Raw genomic sequence first — 6,000 nt, 5'->3', positions numbered from 1 at the left:
TATGAACATAGTGGAACAAGTGTGCTTATTACACGTTGGAACATCTTCTGGGTGTATGACCAGGATAAGTATTGCTGGATACTCTAGTACTATGTCCAATTCTCCGAGGAACCACCAGACTGATTTCCAGAGTGGATGTATCACCTTACAATCCCACCAACAATGGAAGAGTGTTTTTCTTTCACCACATCCACGCCAGCATCTGTTCTCACCTGAATTTATAACCTAAACCATTCTGACTGGTGTGAGGTGAAATCTTAGGGTTGTTTTGATTTTCATTTCCCTGATGATTAAGGATGTTGACCATTTTTTCAGGTGCTTCTCAGCCCTTCGGTATTCCTCAGTTGAAACTTCTTTTCTTAGCTCTGTACCCCATTTTTTAGTGAGATTATTTGATTTCCTAGAGTCCAGCTTCTTGAGTATTTTGTATATATTGGATATTAGTCCCCTATTGGATTTAGGACTGGTAAAGATACTTTCCAATGTGTTGGTGGTCTTTTTGTCTTACTGACTGTGTCTTTTGCTTTACAGAAGCTTTGCAATTTTATGAGGTCCCATTTGGAGATTCTCAATCTTACAGCACAAGCCATTGCTATACTGTTCAGGAATTTTTCCCCTGTGCCCATATAATGGAAGATTTCCCCCACTTTCTCCTCTGTAAGTTTGAGTGTCTCTAGTTTTATGTGGAGTTCCTCGATCCACTTAGACTTGAGCTTTGTACAAGGAGATAAGAAAGGATCAATTCACATTCTTCTGTATGATAACCACCGGTTGAGCCAGGACCATTTGTTGAAAATGCTGTCTTTTTTCCACTGGATGGTTTTAGTTCCTTTGTCAAAGATCAAGTGACCACAGATGTATGGGTTCATTTCTGTGTCTTCAATTCTATTCCACTTATATATCTGTATGTCACTGTACCAGTACCATGCGGATTTATTTTTTATCATAATTGCTCTGTAGTACAGCTTGAAGTCAGGTGATTTTACCAGAGGTTCTTTTATCATTGAGAATAATTTTCTATATCCTAGGTATTTTGTTAATCCAGATGAGTTTGCAAATTTCCATTCCTAAGTCAGTGAAAAATTGAGTTGAAATTCTAATGGGGAATGTATTGAATCTATATATTGCTTTCAGCAACATAGGCATTTTTACTATATTAATCTTGCCAATCCATAAACATGGGAGAACTTTACATCTTCTGAGATCTTAGGTTTCTTTCTTTAGAAACTTGAAGTCTCCACTATTATTGTGTGAGGCACAATGTGTGCTTTGAGCTTTACTAAAGTTTCCATAATGAATGTGGATGCCCTTGCATTTGGAGCATATAAATTCAGAATTGAGAGTTCATCTTGAAAGATGTTTCCTTTGATGAGTATGAAATGTCCCTCCTTGTCTTTTTTGATAACTTTTGTTCAAAGTGGATTTCATTCAATATTAGAATGGCTACTCCAGCTTGTTTCTTCAGAGTGTTTGCTTGGAAAATTGTTTTCTAGCCTTTTATTCTGAGGGAGTGTCTGTCTTTGACCCTGAGTTGGGTTTCTTGTATGCAGCAAAAAGTTGGATCCAGTTTATGTAGCCATTCTGTTAGTCTATGTCTTTTTATTGTGGAATTGAGTCCATTGATATTAAGAGATTTTAAGGAAAAATAATTGTTAATTCCTGCTATTTTTGTTTTTAGAGTTGGGATTCTGTTCTTGAGGCTATCTTATTTTAGGTTTTTTGAAGGATTATTTTCTTCCTTTTTCTAGAGCATAATTTCTCTCCTTGTGTTGGTGTTTTCCCTTTATTATCTTTTGAAGGGGTGGATTTGTGGAAAGATATTGTTTGAATTTGGTTTTGTCATGGAATGCTTTGGTTTCTCCTTTTATAGTAATTGATATTTTTGCTGGGTACAGTAGCCTGGTCTGGCATTTGTGTTCTTTTAGGGTCTATATAATCTCTGTCCAGGATCTTCTGGCTTTCATAATCTCTGGTGAGAAGTCTGCTGTAATTCTAATAGGTCTGCCTTTATATGTTACTTGACTTTTTCCCTTACTGCTTCGAATATTCTATCTTTATTTAGTGCATTTGTTGTTCTGATTATAATATGTTAGCAGGAATTTCTTTTCTTGTCCAGTCTATTTGGAGTTCTGTAGGCTTCTTGTATGTTCATGTAAACCTCTTTCTTTAGGTTAGGGAAATTTTCTTCTATAATTTTGATGAAGATATTTACTGGCCCATTAAGTTGAAACTTTTCATTCTCATCTATACCTATTATCCTTAGGTTAGGCTTTCTCATTGTATACTGGATTTCCTGGATGTCTTGACTTAGGATCTTTTTGTATTTTTCATTTTCTTTGATTATTGTGTCCATGTTTTCTATGGAATCTTCTGCACCTGAAATTCTCTCTTCTATCTCTTGTATTCTGTTCCTGATTCTCACATCTATGGTTCCCAATTTCTTTCCTAGTTTTTATATCTCCAGAGTTGTCTCACTTTGGGTTTTCATCATTGTTTCTACTTCCATTTTTAGTTCTTGGATTATTTTTTTTTAATTCCATAACCTGTTTGTTAGTGTTTTCCTGTAATTCTTTAAGGGATTTTTGTGCTTCCTCTTTAAGGACTTCTAACTTGCCCAGGGGAAAGAGCATTGGCAGGGGCAAGACTTCGTCTTATGATAAATTAGATAAATTAGAGTTGAGATTTTACATATAAAATCTCAACTCTAATTTATCATATATATATATATATATATATATATATATATATATGTGTGTGTGTGTGTGTGTGTGTGTATTTACACACACACACACACACACACAACCACACACCACACACGTAAATGTTTACCTATCTTGACTTTAAGTTACTGTGTAGGTAGAAGCTAAAGGCTTCTGGTACAATTAAAACCTGTCTTTTAACAGCAAAGGACTAAGACATCTTCTCTCTCTCTCTCTCTCTCTCTCTCTCTCTCTCTCTCTCTCTCTCTCTCTCTGTGTGTGTGTGTCTCTCTGCCTCTCTGTCTCTCTCTGTGTCTCTCTGTCTCTCTGTCTCTGTCTCTCTGTCTCTCTCTGTCTCTCTCTGTCTCTCTCTCTCACTCTCTCTCTCTCTCTCTCTCTCTCTCTCTCTCTCTCTCTCTTCTCCACCGGCCCTCCATGCTCACCAGCCCTAAGTCAGAAAGCTTATTTACCTACTTGTCAGCTAGGGAAAGTTAAAATGAGACACTTTTTAAAAAGTTTCTAATTTAATTTTAAGAAAAAGTAATAGGGGTAAACACCTTTCAGAATGCATGCGCTATAATTTACTAAATTGCTCTCTTCATTGCTAATTTGCTCTCTTAATTTCTAAATTATGCTACTCAGCTTTTCTTATCCTTCCTCCTTCTAATCTTGCTGTCTCCTCCTTCTACACTTGCTCTCTCCTTCTGCTCTAATGCAATGTCCTTCTCATAAGTCAAAATACAAACATTCCATTCCCATTGCATCAAGACATTATTGGCAAGAACATTGTTGAAAGACCAAATCTATAGCCCCATACAAGATAAACTAACTCTATATCTGATAATATAAATTTAAAAACAAGCTGTATACTTCTAAAATATAATCGAGGAACAGCTATAGGATGGAATATCCATTTTAAAAGAAAAATAAGTCTACTACTTACCATCTATACAGTGTCATGATTCATGATACATAATGTCCATGTCCAAGGTTACCTAAACAGTAGTAATTTGTAAAGAGAGGAGCTTTTGCCTGTGAGGTTACTTCCATGTTATATTGTGATATATGGGGACTGCAACTTTCATTAAATATCACCCATACTAGTTTGGACTCTTCAGTGATACAATTGCTCTTTAGTAATTGATTCTTTTGTAAATAACCCCTTAACCATACTACTTTTTGTTTTAATATAGCATCTATCTAGGTAATCCTTACTGTGCTAGAACTCACTATGTAAACCATGCAAACCTCACACTCAGATATTTAGCTGTGTCTACTGTGTGCTGGGATTGAAGGCACATACCACCACACTCATCCTCAACCATACACTTCCAAGGAATCAAAGTAAAGTACTTTTTTTTTTTTTCTAAATACAAGACTTGGGTGGAATGATTTCTTTAGTTTCTTGCTCATGTCCCATATAATATGAGTTGATATTTGAATTTATCTCCCCAGGAAAAGCCACACAGTATAATTGGTGCCCAATCAAATGAACAACTAAAGATGACTTGGGGAATAATCATGGGATCATATTTCTTTTCTTTTCTTTTTTTTTTTTTTTTTTTGGTTTTTCGAGACAGGGTTTCTCTGTGTAGTCCTAGCTGTCCTGGAACTCACTCTGTAGACCAGGCTGGCCTAGAACTCAGAAATCCGCCTGCCTCTGCCTCCCAAGTGCTGGGATTAAAGGCGTGCGCCACCACGCCCGGCAGGGATCATATTTTTAAGAGTTCAAAAATTTCAACTGAAGATGATCTGAAAATTTAAATCAATAATGGCAATCCAGATATTTTTGTCTTTTCTCATATGGTATGTAATAATATCCCCTTTTGCTTTCTTGGTGGGTGTGTTTTTCTTGGATGGATACTAAAACAAGCAACTGTACTCTAGACATTTAGGAGTATACATCTAAGAGCAGAGCATCCAAGATTGCTCTTGTTCTTTTTGTAGCATGAGGAGTTATAGCTTGGTAGTAAATGGGGTCTCATGTTTTCAGAGATGGAATATAGAATGTTTTGTAATCCATTAAAGTACCACCTCTAACATGTAAACATTAGTAGCCTATGGTGGCTCTTCACTGGTAAGCATAAGACAGGCAAATGAGGGGAAGCTACCTCCCTGGAAAGAAGTTGCTTATGCAAATGTAGAATTACATTGAGAAAAGGACATGAGGTTATATTTTCTGTAATACTCACATATTTGGCTAGTAAACTTTAAAAAATGATGAAATAGAAATGTTATTTTCCTTTTTTGTACATCTGGTGGGGTACAAGATAAATAGCACAAACTAGACTGGGGGTAAAGAGCCTTTTCCTGATATATAAAACAACTTGGAAATCATGGGGAGAATTAGATTACGAGAAAAGTGAGAGGGAAATAAAAGCGCAATGTCAGAACTAACAACATATATTGAAAAGATTTTATTTAACCCCCTGTAACTCATTCATGTTCAATGTGTGATCTTGCCTTATTCTGAAGTGACACTGCCTCCAAGTGGTTTCTCTACATATCACCACCAGATCCACTTCAAAACAGCTAAGCCTTTAGCTGAGATCTAGCCCAAAGAGTACATGTTCTCTACTGCTGACACCCAAAGGTAAGTTTCATTTCCTCGTTTTGACAGATGTACAACTAGTTTCTTGACCTTTGCCTTCTCACCTGCTACTGTGGGGTGATCAAAGGGCTTTTGGCTGGACAAAATTATATGATTATTTTGAGAGTACCTTGGCAAACAAAAGCATTCTCCCCATTTCAGTGTAAACCATTGCCTTAAATAGGTCTGTTATCTTATCACATCTAGATATTTCTGGATGAGTGGGGTAAAAAAAGATCTCTGGAAAGCCAGTTTAGAAATCCTATCAGTTTCACAGACTTGAAACTAAAATAAAAATCTTCACTGTGAATGTATTTTTTAACTTCCAATTTGAATTAGTGCCTGAAATTTTTAGGTTATCAATCTAATGTTAAAAGTATAATTTATAATACATGCTGAAACTTAAAGCTTTTGAGCAACCTTTTCTCAAAAAAAAATAAAACAAAAACAAAAACAAAACAAAAAAATGTGCCTGTATTGCAGATTCTTAAACAGGCTCATCAGTTGGTCCTTTTTATTAAATACATTTTTATTTCATGGAAAATTAAGTGATGTTTTATGTGAGTTATTATAATGAAAATGATTCCAGTAATAACTGAAATGCATTTTATTACTTAATAGGCATGAAATTTTAAAATAACTAGTTTCTTTATCTGAACCAGTAAAAATGCTAATGAAATATTAGAGTGTAAAATGTGTTAATTAACCATT

Source organism: Mus caroli, unplaced genomic scaffold (genome assembly GCF_978045245.1).
Source record: "Mus caroli unplaced genomic scaffold, Mus_caroli_1 scaffold_5, whole genome shotgun sequence".
Classification (NCBI taxonomy): Eukaryota; Metazoa; Chordata; class Mammalia; order Rodentia; family Muridae; genus Mus; species Mus caroli.
This window is presented reverse-complemented; position numbering follows the sequence as displayed.